This window comes from Nerophis ophidion, linkage group LG20, assembly GCF_033978795.1.
Source record: "Nerophis ophidion isolate RoL-2023_Sa linkage group LG20, RoL_Noph_v1.0, whole genome shotgun sequence".
Classification (NCBI taxonomy): domain Eukaryota; kingdom Metazoa; phylum Chordata; class Actinopteri; order Syngnathiformes; family Syngnathidae; genus Nerophis; species Nerophis ophidion.
In genome coordinates, this window is record NC_084630.1 from 5,413,735 (window position 1) to 5,434,670 (window position 20,936).

The 20,936-nt window shown below is 40.1% G+C and overlaps 2 long non-coding RNA genes across 5 annotated transcripts in view; one reads left to right on the top strand and one right to left on the bottom strand.

Moving 5' to 3' along the window:
* The window catches only part of LOC133538672 (uncharacterized), a 146,848-nt gene extending 138,654 nt beyond the window's left edge, over window positions 1-8,194 (bottom strand). For all 3 annotated transcript variants that reach the window (XR_009803080.1, XR_009803079.1, XR_009803078.1), the window contains exons 1-2: window positions 8,126-8,194; window positions 7,163-7,249 (exon numbers count right to left, since the gene is read on the bottom strand). This is a non-coding gene — a long non-coding RNA (uncharacterized LOC133538672). The remainder of the gene's footprint in view (window positions 1-7,162; window positions 7,250-8,125) is intronic.
* Window positions 8,195-8,466: 272 nt separating this feature from the next.
* LOC133538562 (uncharacterized) overlaps window positions 8,467-20,936 on the top strand; it is a 35,590-nt gene continuing 23,120 nt past the window's right edge. Inside the window, exon 1 of one of the 2 annotated variants that reach the window (XR_009803040.1) lies at window positions 8,467-8,515. This is a non-coding gene — a long non-coding RNA (uncharacterized LOC133538562). The remainder of the gene's footprint in view (window positions 8,516-20,936) is intronic. The other variant, XR_009803041.1, reaches the window with a different exon arrangement.

Consider the following 20,936-nt stretch of genomic DNA (forward strand, 5'->3'; position numbering starts at 1 on the left):
TCTGTTAATGCACGCTTTGTTTTGTTTTGTCAGACAGACCTTCAAAGTAGGATCTATCCCATGCCTGCGTTTCACCAATCAAATGAAGTCACTGGTGACGTCTGACTCCGTTTCACCAATCAAATGCAGTCACTGGTGACGTTTGACTCCGTTTCACCAATCAAACAGAGCCAGGCGGTCACATGATTAACTGCACACTTTTTAAAAAACATTTCTTATAAACCTTTATTTATAAATTTCAACATTTACAAACAGTTGAAAATAATAATCAAAGTAAGTACAAAAACAGTACATAACAGTATAAAAAACGTACAAAACAGCGCGAAGGGGTTGTAAATTCAAAGTAACTAAAATAGAATGCAAAATAAACAAAGTGCAAAGCCATAGGCTCACTCAATCTCAGTAAATAACTTAAATTTGGAACACAGCACCATCGTTTTCACAGCTTTTTGGTTGTTAGAGGTAGAGTGTTTTAATGTAGAGTTCTAAATCTTTTTTAAAGGCACAAAAATCAGGTCGGGTATTGAGAAACTTACATTTACGAATATAAAACTTAGCCAAAAGTATAATGAGGTTGCAAAGGTAAAATTACTTTTCAATTTTTTTTCAATACAGTGTAAAACCAAATATATATTATTTAATATATATTATTGTTTTAGTTGCTTAAGAGATATTCCTGGCTCGGAATTTGTTCATTGCTATTTTTATGTTTTTGTGCATTACTTGTTGCCGTCGTCATTAAACGAACAGGTTACTCATCATTTACTCAGTACTTGAGTAGTTTTTTCACAACATAGTTTTTACTTTTACTCGAGTAAATATTTGGGTGACTACTCCTTACTTTTACTTGAGTAATACATCTCTAAAGTAACGGTCCAATTGAAATTGCTGCGGTTTTTAATTCTATATTTTAGACACCTTTTTGAGGACCTTAACATGCACGAAAAGTCCCCATATTTTGCAGGTATGTAAAGTATGGCGAAAATATTTATATTTTGGGGATCCTTAATTTTTTGGTGGTGGATCAGGGACAGACTGACTCACCTCAACCGTGCGGTGCAATGGTGGGCTAAGAGTCCCGTTCAACGATGCTCGCAGCTTCAATTCTATTTTACAAACCCTGTTTCCATATGAGTTGGGAAGTTGTGTTAGATGTAAATATAAACAGAATACAATGATTTGCAAATCTTTTTCAACCCATATTCAGTTGCATATGCTACAAAGACAACATATTTGATGTTCAAACTGATAAACATTTTTTTTTTTGCAAATAATCATTAACTTTAGAATTTGATGCCAGCCACACGTGACGAATAAGTAGGGAAAAGTGGCAATAAATACTGATAAAGTTGAGGAATGCTCATCAAAAACTTATTTGGAACATCCCACAGGTGTCCAGGCTAATTGGGAACAGGTGGGTGCCATGATTGGGTATAAAAACAGCTTCCCAAAAAATGCTCAGTCTTTCACAAGAAAGGATGGGGCGAGGTACACCCCTTTGTCCACAACTGCGTGAGCAAATAGTCAAACAGTTTAAGAACAACATTTCTCAAAGTGCAATTGCAAGAAATTTAGGGATTTCAACATCTACGCTCCATGATATCATCAAAAGGTTCAGAGAATCTGGAGAAATCACTCCACGTAAGCGGCATGGCCGGAAACAGACATTGAATGACCGTGACTTTCGATCCCTCAGACGGCACTGTATCAAAAACCGACATCAATCTCTAAAGGATATCACCACATGGGCTCAGGAACACTTCAGAAAACCACTGTCACTAAATACAGTTCGTCGCTACATCTGTAAGTGCAAGTTAAAGCTCTACTATGCAAAGCGAAAGCCATTTATCATCAACATCCAGAAACGCCGCCGACTTCTCTGGGCCCGAGATCATCTAACAATCTATGTGAAACCTTTCAATCCGGTTTCAGGGCAAATCACTCCACGGAGACAGCCCTCGCAAAAATGACTAATGATCTATTGCTAACGATGGATTCTGATGCGTCATCTATGTTGCTGCTCCTCGATCTTAGCGCTGCTTTCGATACCGTCGATCATAATATTTTATTAGAACGTATCAAAACACGAATTGGTATGTCAGACTTAGCCCTGTCTTGGTTTAACTCTTATCTTACTGATAGGATGCAGTGTGTCTCCCATAACAATGTGACCTCGGACTACGTTAAGGTAACGTGTGGAGTTCCCCAGGGTTCGGTCCTTGGCCCTGCACTCTTCAGCATCTACATGCTGCCGCTAGGTGACATCATACGCAAATACGGTATTAGCTTTCACTGTTATGCTGATGACACCCAACTCTACATGCCCCTAAAGCTGACCAACACGCCGGATTGTAGTCAGCTGGAGGCGTGTCTTAATGAAATTAAACAATGGATGTCCGCTAACTTTTTGCAACTCAACGCCAAAAAAACGGAAATGCTGATTATCGGTCCTGCTAGACACCGAACTCTATTTAATAATACAACTCTAACATTTGACAACCAAACAATTAAACAAGGCGACACGGTAAAGAATCTGGGTATTATCTTCGACCCAACTCTCTCCTTTGAGGCACACATTAAAAGCGTTACTAAAACGGCCTTCTTTCATCTCCGTAATATCGCTAAAATTCGCTCCATTCTGTCCACTAAAGACGCTGAGATCATTATCCATGCTTTTGTTACGTCTCGCCTCGACTACTGTAACGTATTATTTTCGGGTCTCCCCATGTCTAGCATTAAAAGATTACAGTTGGTACAAAATGCGGCTGCTAGACTTTTGACAAGAACAAGAAAGTTTGATCACATTACGCCTGTACTGGCTCACCTGCACTGGCTTCCTGTGCACTTAAGATGTGACTTTAAGGTTTTACTACTTACGTATAAAATACTACACGGTCTAGCTCCATCTTATCTTGCCGATTGTATTGTACCATATGTCCCGGCAAGGAATCTGCGTTCAAAGGACTCCGGCTTATTAGTGATTCCCAAAGCCCAAAAAAAGTCTGCGGGCTATAGAGCATTTTCCGTTCGGGCTCCAGTACTCTGGAATGCCCTCCCGGTAACAGTTCGCGATGCCACCTCAGTAGAAGCATTTAAGTCTCACCTTAAAACTCATTTGTATACTCTAGCCTTTAAATAGACTCCCTTTTTAGACCAGTTGATCTGCCGTTTCTTTTCTTTTTCTTCTATGTCCCACTCTCCCGTGTGGAGGGGGTCCGGTCCGATCCGGTGGCCATGTACTGCTCGCCTGTGTATCGGCTGGGGACATCTCTGCGCTGCTGGTCCGCCTACGCTTGGGATGGTTTCCTGCTGGCTCCGCTGTGAACGGGACTCTCGCTGCTGTGTCTTGGATCCTCTTTGGACTGGACTCTCGCGACTGTGTTAGATCCATTGTGGATTGAACTTTCACAGTATCATGTTAGACCCGCTCGACATCCATTGCTTTCCTCCTCTCTAAGGTTCTCATAGTCATCATTGTCACCGACGTCCCACTGGGTCATTATTGTCACCAATGTCCCACTGGGTGTGAGTTTTCCTACCGAGGATGTCGTGGTGGTTTGTGCAGCCCTTTGAGACACTAGTGATTTAGGGCTATATAAGTAAACATTGATTGATTGATTGATTGATCTAAGATGGACTGATGCAAAGTGGAAAAGTGTTCTGTGGTCTGACGAGTCCACATTTCACATTGTTTTGGGAAATATTCGACATTGTGTCATCCGGACCAAAGGGGAAGCGAACCATCCAGACTGTTATCGACGCAAAGTTCAAAAGCCAGCATATGTGATGGTATGGGGGTGTATTAGTGCCCAAGGCATGGGTAACTTACACATCTGTGAAGGCACCATTAATGCTGAAAGGTACATACTGGTTTTGGAACAACATATGCCGCCATCTAAGCGCCGTCTTTTCATGGACGCCCCTGCTTATTTCAGCAAGACAATGCCAAACCATATTCAGCACGTGTTACAACAGCGTGACTTCGTAAAAAAAAGAGTGCGGGTACTTTCCTGGCCCGCCCCAGTCCAGACCGGTCTCCCATCAAAAATGTGTGGCGCATTGTGAAGTGTAAAAAAAGACAGCGGAGACGCCGGACTGTTGAACAACTGAAGCTCTACATAAAACAAGAATGGGAAAGAATTCCACTTTCAAAGCTTCAACAATTAGTTGCCTCAGTTCCCAAACGTTTATTGAGTGTTGTATAAAGAAAAAGTAATGTAACACAGTGGTGAACATGCCTTTTCCCAACTACTTTGGCACGTGTTGCAGCCATGAAATTCCAAGTTAATTATTTTTTACAAAAAAAAATAAAGTTAATGAATTTGAACATCAAATATTTTGTCTTTGCGGTGCATTCAATTGAATATGGGTTGAAAAGAATTTGCAAATATTAGCATTCTGTTTATATTTACATCTAACACAATTTCCCAACTCATATGGAAACAGGGTTTGTATATCTGTCAGTAAGACTCCTTATGGAAGCGCTCTAAACTACTGCATGGGGAAAAGTGGAGGCACGTAAATAAGACCGTAAGAAAAAAAACAATGTGATGAGGTGGCGACTTGTCCAGGGTGTACACCGCCTTCGGCCCGATTGCAGCTGAGATAGGCTCCAACAACCCCCGCGACCCCGAAAGGGATAAGCGGTAGAAATTGGATGGATGAATAGTCTGACTAATTGTGACAGTTTTTAGTCTTTTTTTGTTTCCCGAGCTGTAACAGCGTTGGGGTTGATAACTGTCACACAGGTTTTTATCAGTTTTAGTTACTGAAAACTCTCAACACTTATTTTTGAGTCTATAAATAAAAGGTGTGGGAATTGACGCATCGAGTTCTCGCCAAATCCTTTTGTCCAACACGAGATTTTCATGTTTGGTCGGCTAAAAAGCTTCATTTAGCGTGAAGGCACTAACAACATCAGCGACGCCAGAATGTAATTCTCCGTGAGCCGCTTGTAAACGCAACGTATAGAACATTTGCATCTTCCGCCATTGTTGGAAGTTTCGGCGAAGTTTACAGCGTCCAAAAGTTACCGAATGGAGCGGGACAGAAGACGGCAAGGCGGAGTGAAGGATTAGTGTTTTGGTATAGAGGATTAGAGTAGAAACCAGTGAGAGGCAGCTAAGCAAGAGCATCATCAAACTGATTTAGCGCCTGGCTCCCATTTAGAAGGATTAGCAGACAATGTTATTGTAATTAAGATTGTTCTAGCGCTCGGAAGCCGCGTGGCGCCGAAGCGGAGGCTTCGCAGGTGACGACAATGCGGTTTTATTTTCAGCTAACGCGCGCTAACCTTTTTAGCGGGTCCGCGGGAAGGAAGAGGCGAAGATTAGCAAAAAGGGACGAAAGTAGAGGTGGCACATGGAAGATAATTAGGAGGAAACTATTTCAGGAGGGATTGAGAGCGGAGGGGATAAGCTACCTTTGTGTGTCAGCCACCATGAATATTTATTATAGCAGGTTATTCACTGGTCGCCATTGTGGCTGCGATCATCGAAGAAAGACAAAAGACCGTTTTTAAAAATGCAACAATTACATTTTTTTTTAAAAACATCGCTCCTTTTATGGAATTTAAGGACTGTTCTGTAAATCTATGCGCTTTTATAGGTCCGGTAATAGCTTCTTTTAAGCTCTAATTACCATCCATTTGAATAAACTGCTTGGCAAGTAAGAGGGATTGCATTTTTAATTTTAAATACAATACAAACAATCACTTTTGCACTAATGTAACCTATTTTTATGGGCTTGCCTATTTGTGATGTTAAGTTCCTGTTATAAGCTGTTATATTATTAGTAGATTGCACAGTTCAGTACATATTCTGTACAATTGACCACTAAATGGTAACACCCCAATAAGTTTTTCAACTTGTTTATGTCGGGGTCCACGTTAATACATTTATGGTACAAATATATACTATCAGCATAATACAGTCATCACACAAGTTAATCAACAGAGTATATACTTTGAATTATTTACATTATTTACAATTGGGGGGCGGGATGTGGAGGGGGGGTAGGTTTGGTTGATATCAGCACTTCAGTCGTCAACAATTGCATCATCTGAGAAATGGACATTAAAACAGTGTAGGTTTGGCTTAGTAGGATATGTACAACAAGTAGTGGATCAGTAGAGAGATCAGAAAACATAACAAGTATTTACATTTGCTTATTTACAATCCGGGGAATTGGGATATGGAGGGGGGAGGGTGTTTGTTTAGGGTTGAAGTTGCCTGGAGGTGTTCTTTTAGTGCGGTTTTAAAGGAGGATGGAGTTGCACTTTCTTTTACACCTGTTGGGAGTGCATTCCACATTGATGTGGCATAGAAGGAGAACGAGATAAGACTTTTGTTAGATCAGAATTTGGGTTTAACGTGGTTTGTGGAGCTCCCCCTTGTGTTGTGGTTATCGTGGTCATTTACTTTAAGAAAGTAGTTCGACATGTACTTCGGTATCAGGGAGGTGTAGCGGATTTTATAGACTAGGTTCAGTGCAAGTTGTTTTACTCTGTCCTACACCCTGAGCCAGCCCACTTTTGAGAAGTGGGTAGGAGTGAGGTGTGATCTGGGGTGGAGGTCTAGAAGTAACCTGACTAGCTTGTTCTGGGATGTTTGGAGTCTAGATTTGAGGGTTTTGGAGGTTCGGGGGTACTTTTACAGGCCTGTCTGGGCGGGGTTTCTTAAAGGCCTACTGAAATGAGATTTTCTTATTCAAACGGGGATAGCAGGTCCATTCTACGTGTCATACTTGATCATTTCGTGATATTACCATATTTTTGCTGAAAGGATTTAGTAGAGAACATCCACGATAAAGTTCGCAACTTTCGGTCGCTAATAAAAAAGCCTTGCCTGTACCGGAAGTAGCAGACGATGTGTGCGTGACGTCACGGGTTGTAGGGCTCCTCACATCCTCACATTGTTTACAATCATGGCCACCAGCAGCGAGAGGTATTCAGACCGAGAAAGTGACAATTTTCCCATTAATTTGAGCGAGGATGAAAGATTTGTGGATGAGGATAGTGAGAGTGAAGGACTAGAAGAAAAAAAAAAAATGGAAAAAAAAGAGCGATTCAGATGTTATTAGACATATTTTCTAGGATAATTCCGGAAAATCCCTTATCTGCTTATTGTGTTACTAGTGTTTTAGTGAGATTATATAGTCATACCTGAAAGTCGGAGGAGTGTGGTGACCGCCAGTGTCTCTGAGGGAAGCCATGGAGGAGCCAAGAAAGTCGCAGCTGCCTCTTTGACAGCTGCAGGAAGAACAACACAAGCTCCGCTCATGTTTACGGTTTGCTACCACAATTTTCTCACCACCGGTTGACATGTGGAAGAGAAACATGTTCGCTTGACTGCTGTGTTCCATATTAAAGCTTCACAACAACAAAGAAACACCGGCTGTGTTTGTGTTGCTAAAGGCAGCTGGAAGACACCGCTTTCCACCAACAGCATTCTTCTTTGACGTCTCCATTATTAATTGAACAAATTGCAAAAGATTCAGCAACACAGATGTCCAAAATACTGTGTAATTATGCGACTAAATCGGACGAGTTTTAGTCGTGAGTGGGGCTGGAATAAAATGTCCGCTACAACCAATAACGTCACAAGCACGCGTCATCATTCCGCGACGTTTTCAACAGGACACTTCGCGGGAAATTTAAAATTGCAATTTATTAAATTAAAAAGGCCGTATTGGCATGTGTTGCAATGTTAATATTTCATCATTGATATGTAACATGGCAGGGGATGACAGGGGATGCAAAACAATAACGGTGCAATACGTTTTCATAACATGGTCACTACTGCCTACTTTGTCTTGTTATATTTTTATTTTACTGTTATATTTTTATTCCCATTGTTGCTTTTTATTTTTTATTCTAATTGTAATATTTCTCTATTTTGTTTCCATTTAAAGCCCCATTATTTACTTTTTTTTAAATTGATCTCAACTCTGTACACTGCTGCTGGAATTTTTCCTGAAGGAACTCTCCTGAAGGAATCAATGAAGTACTATCTTTCTATCCATCCATCTATCTATCTATATAAACTATCAGACTGCGTGGTCGGTAGTAGTGGCTTTCAGTAGGCCTTTAAAACAATGAGAAGTACAACGTAAAGAATCTACTCACTCAAACCAAGGAAGGCAAGCATGTGTTTTGGCAAATTGTTCACCACAAAATGGCTGCCGCACACCATCTTTTATATGACTTCCTATATGACCTGGCATGCACCACTGTTGCCCATAGGTTTGCTTACCAGCATAATCTAACATTTCTACATGTCAAACAGTTAGCCTACAATAGCGTGTCGTCACATTGTTAAATTAAGATACTATTGCTATCCATCCTTCATATCTATCTGAACCAAACCTAAGATTAATCTAAATAGAAAACAAACTACCCCCCTGTGAGTTGGTATGATCCAAAGTTGTCTGTGATGACATCATCATCCTCAAAAAAAACAGGAAATACTTGGCAGCTCCGCCCCTAACATTTGTGAAGATGAGCTGCCACTAACATGTAAGTATCTTCTAACTGTTCAACTCATACATTTATCTGATACAAAATGAAAACAGTAGTCTTATAAATGCTAGCAAACCAAAATAACATAATGAGTGACGTGAATTACACCTGTTGATACGACAAATATAAAAAAGACAAAGTCATTACCTACAGTGCAACTATTTCAGGTGACGCGCAAGCTAACTAGCTAGCACAGTGGTTCTTAACCTTGTTGGAGCTAACGAACCCCAGCAGTTTCATATGTGCATTCACCCAACTCTTCTTTGGTGAAACGGGGATAGCAGGTCCATTCTATGTGTCATACTTGATCATTTCGCGATATTGCCATATTTTTGCTGAAAGGATTTGGTAGAGAACATCGACGATAAAGTTTGCAACTTTTGGTCGCTAATAAAAAAGCCTTGCCTGTACCGGAAGTAGCAGACGATGTGCGTGTGATGTCACGGGTTGTAGGGCTCCTCACATCTGAACATTGTTTACAATCATAGCCTCCAGCATCCATCCATCCATCCATTTTCTACCGCTTATTCCCTTTGGGGTCGCGGGGGGCGCTGGCGCCTATATCAGCTACAATCGGGCGGAAGGCGGGGTACACCCTGGACAAGTCGCCACCTCATCGCAGGGCTAGCCTCCAGCAGCAAGAGCCATTCGAACCGAGAAAGCGACAATTTCCCCATTAATTTGAGCGAGGATGAAAGATTTGTGGATAAGGAAAGTTAGAGTGAGGCACAAAAAAAAAAAAAAGGCGACGACAGCTCCAGGCGGCGGCAGTAGGAAGGTTTCAGATGTAATTAGACACATTTACTTGGATAATTCTGCTTATTGTTTTAATAGCGTTTTAGTGAGATTATAAAGTCATACCTGAAAGTCGTATGGCTGCGGTGAACGCCAGTGTCTCTCAGAGAAGCCGATGGAGGAACCAAGATCTTTTTGAGCTGCAGGATGAGGTCCCATAATCCACTGAAGGCTCCGGTAAGAGCCGACTTAACATCACAATTTTCCCATCCAAAAACTTGCTGGTTGACGTAGAGAAACATGTTCGCTTGACCGCTCTGTGTTAAAGCTTCACAACAAACAAAGAAACACCGGCTGTGTTTCGGTTGCTAAAGGCAGCTGCAATGCACCGCTTTCCACCAACAGCATTCTTCTTTGACGTCTCCATTATTAATTGAACAAATTGCAAAAGAGCAACACAGATGTCCAAATTACTGTGTAATTATGCGATGAAAAGAGACGACTTTTAGCCGTGTGTGGTGCTGGGCTAATATGTCCGTTACAACCCGAGACGTCACAAACACAAGTCATCATTCCGCAACGTTTTCAACAAGAAACTCCGCGGGAAATTTAAAATTGTAATTTAGTAAACTAAAGCGGCCGTATTGGCATGTGTTGCAATGTTAATATTTCATCATTGATATATAAACTATCAGACTGCGTGGTCGCTAGTAGTGGCTTTCAGTAGGCCTTCAAATTCATACATTTATCTGATACAAAATGAAAACAGTACTCTTATAAATGCTAGCAAACCAAATAACATAATGAGTGACGTGAATTACACCTGTTGATACGACAAATATAAAAAAGACAAAGTCATTACCTACAGTGCAACTATTTCAGGTGACGCGCAAGCTAACTAGCTAGCACAGTGGTTCTTAACCTTGTTGGAGCTAACGAACCCCAGCAGTTTCATATGTGCATTCACCCAACTCTTCTTTGGTGAAACGGGGATAGCAGGTCCATTCTATGTGTCATACTTGATCATTTCGCGATATTGCCATATTTTTGCTGAAAGGATTTGGTAGAGAACATCGACGATAAAGTTTGCAACTTTTGGTCGCTAATAAAAAAGCCTTGCCTGTACCAGAAGTAGCAGACAATGTGCGTGTGATGTCACGGGTTGTAGGGCTCCTCACATCTGAACATTGTTTACAATCATAGCCTCCAGCATCCATCCATCCATCCATTTTCTACCGCTTATTCCCTTTGGGGTCGCGGGGGGCGCTGGCGCCTATATCAGCTACAATCGGGCGGAAGGCGGGGTACACCCTGGACAAGTCGCCACCTCATCGCAGGGCTAGCCTCCAGCAGCAAGAGCTATTCGAACCGAGAAAGCGACAATTTCCCCATTAATTTGAGCGAGGATGAAAGATTTGTGGATAAGAAAAGTTAGAGTGAGGCACAAAAAAAAAAAAAAGGCGACGACAGCTCCAGGCGGCGGCAGTAGGAAGGTTTCAGATGTAATTAGACACATTTACTAGGATAATTCTGCTTATTGTTTTAATAGCGTTTTAGTGAGATTATAAAGTCATACCTGAAAGTCGTATGGCTGCGGTGAACGCCAGTGTCTCTCAGAGAAGCCGATGGAGGAACCAAGATCTTTTTGAGCTGCAGGATGAGGTCCCATAATCCACTGAAGGCTCCGGTAAGAGCCGACTTAACATCACAATTTTCCCATCCAAAAACTTGCTGGTTGACGTAGAGAAACATGTTCGCTTGACCGCTCTGTGTTAAAGCTTCACAACAAACAAAGAAACACCGGCTGTGTTTCGGTTGCTAAAGGCAGCTGCAATCCACCGCTTTCCACCAACAGCATTCTTCTTTGACGTCTCCATTATTAATTGAACAAATTGCAAAAGAGCAACACAGATGTCCAAATTACTGTGTAATTATGCGATGAAAAGAGACGACTTTTAGCCGTGTGTGGTGCTGGGCTAATATGTCCGTTACAACCCGAGACGTCACAAACACGCGTCATCATTACGCGACGTTTTCAACAAGAAACTCCGCGGGAAATTTACAATTGCAATTTAGTAAACTAAAGCGGCCGTATTGGCATGTGTTGCAATGTTAATATTTCATCATTGATATATAAACTATCAGACTGCGTGGTCGCTAGTAGTGGCTTTCAGTAGGCCTTCAAATTCATACATTTATCTGATACAAAATGAAAACAGTACTCTTATAAATGCTAGCAAACCAAAATAACATAATGAGTGACGTGAGTTAGACCCGTTGAGACGACAAATATAAAAAAGACAAAGTCATTACCTACAGTGAAACTATTTCAGGTGACGCGCAAGCTAACTAGCTAGCACAGTGGTTCTTAACCTTGTTGGAGCTACCGAACCCCAGCAGTTTCATATGTGCATTCACCCAACTCTTCTTTGGTGAAACGGGGATAGCAGGTCCATTCTATGTGTCATACTTGATCATTTCGCGATATTGCCATATTTTTGCTGAAAGGATTTGGTAGAGAACATCGCCAATAAAGTTTGCAACTTTTGGTCGCTAATAAAAAAGCCTTGCCTGTACCAGAAGTAGCAGACGATGTGCGTGTGATGTCACGGGTTGTAGGGCTCCTCACATCTGAACATTGTTTACAATCATAGCCTCCAGCATCCATCCATCCATCCATTTTCTACCGCTTATTCCCTTTAGGGTCGCGGGGGGCGCTGGCGCCTATATCAGCTACAATCGGGCGGAAGGCGGGGTACACCCTGGACAAGTCGCCACCTCATCGCAGGGCTAGCCTCCAGCAGCAAGAGCTATTCGAACTGAGAAAGCGACAATTTCCCCATTAATTTGAGTGAGGATGAAAGATTTGTGGATAAGGAAAGTTAGAGTGAGGCACAAAAAAAAAAAAAAGGCGACGACAGCTCCAGGCGGCGGCAGTAGGAAGGTTTCAGATGTAATTAGACACATTTACTAGGATAATTCTGGAAGATCCCTTATCTGCTTATTGTTTTAATAGCGTTTTAGTGACATTAGAAAGTCATACCTGAAAGTCGGATGGCTGCGGTGAACGCCAGTGTCTCTCAGAGAAGCCGACGGAGGAGCCAAGATCACAGCTGCCTTTTTGAGCTGCAGGATGAGGTCCCATAATCCACTGAAGGCTCCGGTAAGAGCCGACTTAACATCACAATTTTCCCATCCAAAAACTTGCTGGTTGACGAAGAGAAACATGTTCGCTTGACCGCTCTGTGTTAAAGCATCACAACAAACAAAGAAACACCGGCTGTGTTTCGGTTGCTAAAGGCAGCTGCAATCCACCGCTTTCCACCAACAGCATTCTTCTTTGACGTCTCCATTATTAATTGAACAAATTGCGAAAGATTCAGCAACACAGATGTCCAAAATACTGTGCAATTATGTAATGAAAAGAGACGACTTTTAGCCGTGTGTGGTGCTGGGCTAATATGTCCGCTACAACCCGAGACGTCACAAACACGCGTCATCATTCCGCAACGTTTTCAACAAGAAACTCCGCGGGAAATTTACAATTGCAATTTAGTAAACTAAAGCGGCCGTATTGGCATGTGTTGCAATGTTAATATTTCATCATTGATATATAAACTATCAGACTGCGTGGTCGCTAGTAGTGGCTTTCAGTAGGCCTTTAAATTCATACATTTATCTGATACAAAATGAAAACAGTACTCTTATAAATGCTAGCAAACCAAATAACATAATGAGTGACGTGAATTACACCTGTTGAGACGACAAATATAAAAAAGACAAAGTCATTACCTACAGTGAAACTATTTCAGGTGACGCGCAAGCTAACTAGCTAGCACAGTGGTTCTTAACCTTGTTGGAGCTACCGAACCCCAGCAGTTTCATATGTGCATTCACCGAACTCTTCTTTGGTGAAACGGGGATAGCAGGTCCATTCTATGTGTCATACTTGATCATTTCGCGATATTGCCATATTTTTGCTGAAAGGATTTATCAGAGAACATTGACGATAAAGTTCGCAACTTTTGGTCGCTAATAAAAAAGCCTTGCCTGTATCGGAAGTAGCAGACGATGTGCGTGTGACATCACGGGTTGTAGGGCTCCTCACATCTGAACATTGTTTACAATCATAGCCTCCAGCAGTAAGAGCTATTCGAACCGAGAAAGTGACGATTTCCCCATTAATTTGAGCGAAGATGAAAGATTTCTGGATAAGGAAAGTTAGAGTGAGGCACTAAAAAAAAAAAAGGCGGCATTGGGCGCGTTTCAGATGTAATTAGACACATTTACTAGGATAATTCTGGAAGATCCCTTATCCGCTTATTGTTTTAATAGCGTTTTAGTGACATTAGAAAGTCATACCTGAAAGTCGTATGGCTGCGGTGAACGCCAGTGTCTCTCAGAGAAGCCGACGGAGGAGCCAAGATCACAGCTGCCTTTTTGAGCTGCAGGATGAGGTCCCATAATCCACTGAAGGCTCCGGTAAGAGCCGACTTAACATCACAATTTTCCCATCCAAAAACTTGCTGGTTGACGTAGAGAAACATGTTCGCTTGACCGCTCTGTGTTAAAGCTTCACAACAAACAAAGAAACACCGGCTGTGTTTCGGTTGCTAAAGGCAGCTGCTTTCCACCAACAGCATTCTTCTTTGACGTCTCCATTATTAATTGAACAAATTGCGAAACATTCAGCAACACAGATGTCCAAATTACTGTGTAATTATGCAATGAAAAGAGACGACTTTATGCCGTGTGTGGTGCTGGGCTAATATGTCCGCTGGCAACTATTTCAGGTGACGCGAGAGCTAACTAGCTGTTAAGGAGAGAAGGTTTCAGGTGAAAAAGGACGCTAAAGGTGACTACTTTAGGGCAGTGGTCCCCAACCTTTTTGTAGCTGCGGACCGGTCAACGCTTGGGGGGGATTTTTTGCTCTGTATATTGTTCAGTATTTTGTATTTTGTATTTCTATAGTGTTTTGTATATTGTACAGGATTGCTTATTATTTTTATTGGATAGTAGTCTGTTTATTTCAATTGTTAGTTTTTCCTTTTTACCTCTTATGTCATTTATTTCACCCCATATTTGTTCCCACTACCGCACCTTAAGTTGGAGTCTTTAAACTCGTTATATGCAAATATAATGACAATAAAGTTCATTCTATTCTATTTTTTTTTTTAATTATTATTATTACTATTTTTTTTTGTCATGACAAAGGGAGGTGTTTTGGGTTGGCACACTAATTGTAAGCGTATCTTGTGTTTTTTAATGTTGATTTGATTTTTTTTTTTTAATTATAAAAAAAAAACATTAAAAATTATTCTGCGGCCCCATACCAATCGAGCCGCGGCCCGGTGGTTGGGGACCACTGCTTTAAGGCACGGACCCAATATTGTTGTCTGGGTGGAAATCGGGAGAATGGTTGCCTCGGGAGATTTTCCGTAGGAGCACTGAAATTCGGGAGTCTCCCGGGAAAATCGGAAGGGCAAGTATGCTGGGAGGTGAGGGGAGCAGTGGGCAGCAGTGGTGGCCACGCTCGGGAATCCTTTTTGGGGATTTAACCCCAAAAAGGAACACAAATTCTAAAAACAAACCAGCAAAATGTCACGGACGACGTTGTAAGCTGGCATCGCAAAAAGGAACACATCACAAGTTTAAAGCATACTCCACCTCTTCACCTTTACGCTTTGCCAATTAGCCAATAGGGTGGCAGCAGAGCCCTCTGATTGGCCGTCACTCTTCAATTAGTGTTAATTAAAGAGCATCATCATCATCATCAGGTTCTCGTTAGTAATTAAACACCCGAGTGTGATTATTTAACTCAGCGGGGCTCCTTAGGAGTCGTCTGCCCTCTGGTTCCCTTTTTTGATGAGCGTGTGTGTGTGTGTGTGTGTGTGTGTGTGTGTGTGTGTGTGTGTGTGTGTGTGTGTGTGTGTGTGTGTATGGCGAGGAAGGTAACAGATTCTCCGCCGCCACGCCGCATATCAATGCTGCTATGAACGCCGCATATGCAAAGACGTGCTCGCCGTCTGCGTGTCCGATTAAAACGGCGAGCTGCGCGAGGAGCGGGTGTTGTTGGCTGCTGAGGCGTCTGGAGTAAAGTTAATTGCCTATCAAGAGAGCTGTGCTTATTGTGTGCGTGCCTGTGGATGTTTGTCAGCCAGCGCATGCCTAAATTAGCCTTCACCTGCCAGCTTTACTGCGCCTTCTCTTTCCAAATGTCGGAGTGGAAATGTCATGCAAAACTACGGAGGTTGGCTGTGTTTATCCAAGTGTTATCCAAGGAGAGACTACGGGCATCGAGAAAACAAAGCCATGTAGGAAAGTAGAAGTGTGAATTTGGCAGGAAAAAAATGGAGCATTATATATGTATTTTTTTCATTTTTCATTTGAAAATTCATTTTGGAGGCGTTCTTGCCCTCTGGCTGGGATAGGCTCCAGCTCAGCCGTGACCCTGATGAGGACAAGCATGTTTTAGCTCATTTTGCAGTTGTAGAACTCGTATTTTTTGGCACTTGCATGCTCACCTGTTTAGCTCATTTTGCAGCTATACACCCGAGTCATAAATCTTGGAACTTGATTCATGCTAATATTAGCATGCTAGCTTTTTTTCACAAATTTGCAGCTATACACCTCAGAGTCATGAATCTTGGAACTTGATTCATGCTAATATTATCATGCTAACTTTTTTTTTGCTAACTTTACAGCTATACACTTCAGTCATAAATCTTGGAACTTGATTCATGCTAATATTAGCATGCTAGCTTTTATCACTAATTTTGCAGCTATACGCCTCCAGAGTCAAAAATCGTGGAACTTGATTCATGCTAATATTAGCATGCTAGCTTTTTTCATTAATTTTGCAGCTATACACCTCAGAGTCATAAATCGTCGAACTTGATTCATGCTAATATTAGCATGCTAGCTTTTTTTTTGCTAATTTTGCAGCTATACACCTCAGAGTCATAAATTTTGGAACTTGATTCATGCTAATATTAGCATGCTAGCTTTTTTTCACAAATTTGCAGCTATACACCTCAGAGTCATGAATCTTGGAACTTGATTCATGCTAATATTAGCATGCTAGCTTTTCTCACTAATTTTGCAGCTATACACCTCCAGAGTCAAAAATCGTGGAACTTGATTCATGCTAATATTAGCATGCTAGCTTTTTTTTCGCAAATTTTGCAGTTATACACCTCAGAGTCATAAATCTTGGAACTTGTTCCATGCTAATATTAGCATGCTAGCTTTTTTCGCTAATTTTGCAGCTATACACTTCAGAGTCATAAATCTTGGAACTTGATTCATGCTAATATTAGCATGCTAGCTTTTTTTCACAAATTTGCAGCTATACACCTCAGAGTCATGAATCTTGGAACTTGATTCATGCTAATATTAGCATACTAGCTTTTCTCACTAATTTTGCAGCTATACACCCGAGTCATAAATCTTGGAACTTGATTCATGCTAATATTAGCATGCTAGCTTTTTTTCACAAATTTGCAGCTATACACCTCAGAGTCATGAATCTTGGAACTTGATTCATGCTAATATTATCATGCTAACTTTTTTTTTGCTAACTTTACAGCTATACACTTCAGTCATAAATCTTGGAACTTGATTCATGCTAATATTAGCATGCTAGCTTTTATCACTAATTTTGCAGCTATACGCCTCCAGAGTCAAAAATCGTGGAACTTGATTCATGCTAATATTAGCATGCTAGCTTTTTTCATTAATTTTGCAGCTATACACCTCAGAGTCATAAATCGTCGAACTTGATTCATGCTAATATTAGCATGCTAGCTTTTTTTTTGCTAATTTTGCAGCTATACACCTCAGAGTCATAAATTTTGGAACTTGATTCATGCTAATATTAGCATGCTAGCTTTTTTTCACAAATTTGCAGCTATACACCTCAGAGTCATGAATCTTGGAACTTGATTCATGCTAATATTAGCATGCTAGCTTTTCTCACTAATTTTGCAGCTATACACCTCCAGAGTCAAAAATCGTGGAACTTGATTCATGCTAATATTAGCATGCTAGCTTTTTTTTCGCAAATTTTGCAGTTATACACCTCAGAGTCATAAATCTTGGAACTTGTTCCATGCTAATATTAGCATGCTAGCTTTTTTCGCTAATTTTGCAGCTATACACTTCAGAGTCATAAATCTTGGAACTTGATTCATGCTAATATTAGCATGCTAGCTTTTTTTCACAAATTTGCAGCTATACACCTCAGAGTCATGAATCTTGGAACTTGATTCATGCTAATATTAGCATACTAGCTTTTCTCACTAATTTTGCAGCTATACACCTCCAGAGTCAAAAATCGTGGAACTTGATTCATGCTAATATTAGCATGCTAGCTTTTTTTTTGCTAATTTTACAGCTATACACTTCAGTCATAAATCTTGGAACTTGATTCATGCTAATATTAGCATGCTAGCTTTTCTCACTAATTTTGCAGCTATACACCTCCAGAGTCAAAAATCGTGGAACTTGATTCATGCTAATATTAGCATGCTAGCTTTTTTCATTAATTTTGCAGCTATACACCTCAGAGTCATAAATCGTCGAACTTGATTCATGCTAATCTTAGCATGCTAGCTTTTTTTTTGCTAATTTTGCAGCTATACACCTCAGAGTCATAAATCTTGGAACTTGATTCATGCTAATATTATCATGCTAGCTTTTTTTTTGCTAATTTTACAGCTATACACTTCAGAGTCATAAATCTTGGAACTTGATTCATGCTAATATTAGCATGCTAGCTTTTCTCACTAATTTTGCAGCTATACGCCTCCAGAGTCAAAAATCGTGGAACTTGATTCATGCTAATATTAGCATGGTAGCTTTTTTTCGCTAATTTTGCAGCTATACACCTCAGAGTCATAAATCTTGGAACTTGATTCATGCTAATATTAGCATGCTAGCTTTTTTTCACAAATTTGCAGCTATACACCTCAGAGTCATGAATCTTGGAACTTGATTCATGCTAATATTATCATGCTAGCTTTTTTTTTGCTAATTTTACAGCTATACACTTCAGTCATAAATCTTGGAACTTGATTCATGCTAATATTAGCATGCTAGCTTTTCTCACTAATTTTGCAGCTATACACCTCCAGAGTCAAAAATCGTGGAACTTGATTCATGCTAATATTAGCATGCTAGCTTTTTTCACTAATTTTGCAGCTATACACCTCAGAGTCATAAATCGTCGAACTTGATTCATGCTAATCTTAGCATGCTAGCTTTTTTTTTGCTAATTTTGCAGCTATACACCTCAGAGTCATAAATCTTGGAACTTGATTCATGCTAATATTATCAGGCTAGCTTTTTTTTCGCTAATTTTGCAGCTATACACCTCAGAGTCATGAATCTTGGAACTTGATTCATGCTAATATTAGCATGCTAGCTTTTTTTTTTGCTAATTTTGCAGCTATACACTTCAGAGTCATAAATCTTAGAACTTGATTCATGCTAATATTAGCATGCTAGCTTTTCTCACTAATTTTGCAGCTATACACCTCCAGAGTCAAAAATCGTGGAACTTGATTCATGCTAATATTAGCATGCTAGCTTTTTTTGCAAATTTTGCAGTTATACACCTCAGAGTCATAAATCTTGGAACTTGATCCATGCTAATATTAGCATGCTAGCTTTTTTCGCTAATTTTGCAGCTATACACTTCAGAGTCATAAATCTTGGAACTGGATTCATGCTAATATTAGCATGCTAGCTTTTCTCACTAATTTTGCAGCTATACACCTCCAGAGTCATGAATCTTGGAACTTGATTCATGCTAATATTAGCATGCTAGCTTTTCTCACTAATTTTGCAGCTATACACCTCCAGAGTCAAAAATCGTGGAACTTGATTCATGCTAATATTAGCATGCTAGCTTTTTTCACTAATTTTGCAGCTATACACCTCAGAGTCATAAATCTTGGAACTTGATTCATGCTAATATTATCAGGCTAGCTTTTTTTTCGCTAATTTTGCAGCTATACACCTCAGAGTCATGAATCTTGGAACTTGATTCATGCTAATATTAGCATGCTAGCTTTTCTCACTAATTTTGCAGCTATACACCTCCAGAGTCAAAAATCGTGGAACTTGATTCATGCTAATATTAGCATGCTAGCTTTTTTTCGCAAATTTTGCAGTTATACACCTCAGAGTCATAAATCTTGGAACTTGATCCATGCTAATATTAGCATGCTAGCTTTTTTCGCTAATTTTGCAGCTATACACTTCAGAGTCATGAATCTTGGAACTTGATTCATGCTAATATTAGCATGCTAGCTTTTCTCACTAATTTTGCAGCTATGCACCTCCAGAGTCAAAAATCGTGGAACTTGATTCATGCTAATATTAGCATGCTAGCTTTTTTTCGCAAATTTTGCAGTTATACACCTCAGAGTCATAAATCTTGGAACTTGATCCATGCTAATATTAGCATGCTAGCTTTTTCGCTAATTTTGCAGCTATACACTTCAGAGTCATAAATCTTGGAACTTGATTCATGCTAATATTAGCATGCTAGCTTTTTTAACACTAATTTTGCAGCTCTACACAGAGTCATAAATCGTGGATCTTGATTCATGCTAATATTAGTATGCTAGCTTTTTTTTGCTAATTTTGCAGCTATACACTTCAGAGTCATAAATCGTGGAACATGATTCATGCTAATATTAGCATGCTAGCTTTTTTTCACAAATTTGCAGCTATACACCTCAGAGTCATGAATCTTGGAACTTGATTCATGCTAATATTAGCATGCTAGCTTTTTTTCACAAATTTGCAGCTATACACCTCAGAGTCATGAATCTTGGAACTTGATTCATGCTAATATTATCAGGCTAGCTTTTTTTTTGCTAATTTTACAGCTATACACTTCAGAGTCATAAATCTTGGAACTTGATTCATGCTAATATTAGCATGCTAGCTTTTCTCACTAATTTTGCAGCTATACGCCTCCAGAGTCAAAAATCGTGGAACTTGATTCATGCTAATATTAGCATGCTAGCTTTTTTCATTAATTTTGCAGCTATACACCTCAGTCATAAATCGTCGAACTTGATTCATGCTAATCTTAGCATGATAGCTTTTTTTTTGCTAATTTTGCAGCTATACACCTCAGAGTCATGAATCTTGGAACTTGATTCATGGTAATATTAGCATGCTAGCTTTTCTCACTAATTTTGCAGCTATGCACCTCCAGAGTCAAAAATCGTGGAACTTGATTCATGCTAATATTAGCATGCTAGCTTTTTTTTCGCAAATTTTGCAGTTATACACCTCAGAGTCATAAATCTTGGAACTTGATCCATGCTAATATTAGCATGCTAGCTTTTTCGCTAATTTTGCAGCTATACACTTCAGAGTCATAAATCTTGGAACTTGATTCATGCTAATATTAGCATGCTAGCTTTTTTAACACTAATTTTGCAGCTCTACACAGAGTCATAAATCGTGGATCTTGATTCATGCTAATATCAGTATGCTAGCTTTTTTTTGCTAATTTTGCAGCTATACACTTCAGAGTCATAAATCTTGGAACTTGATTCATGCTAATATTAGCATGCTAGCTTTTTTCACTAATTTTACAGCTATACACCTCCAGAGTCAAAAATCGTGGAACTTGATTCATGCTAATATTAGCATGCTAGCT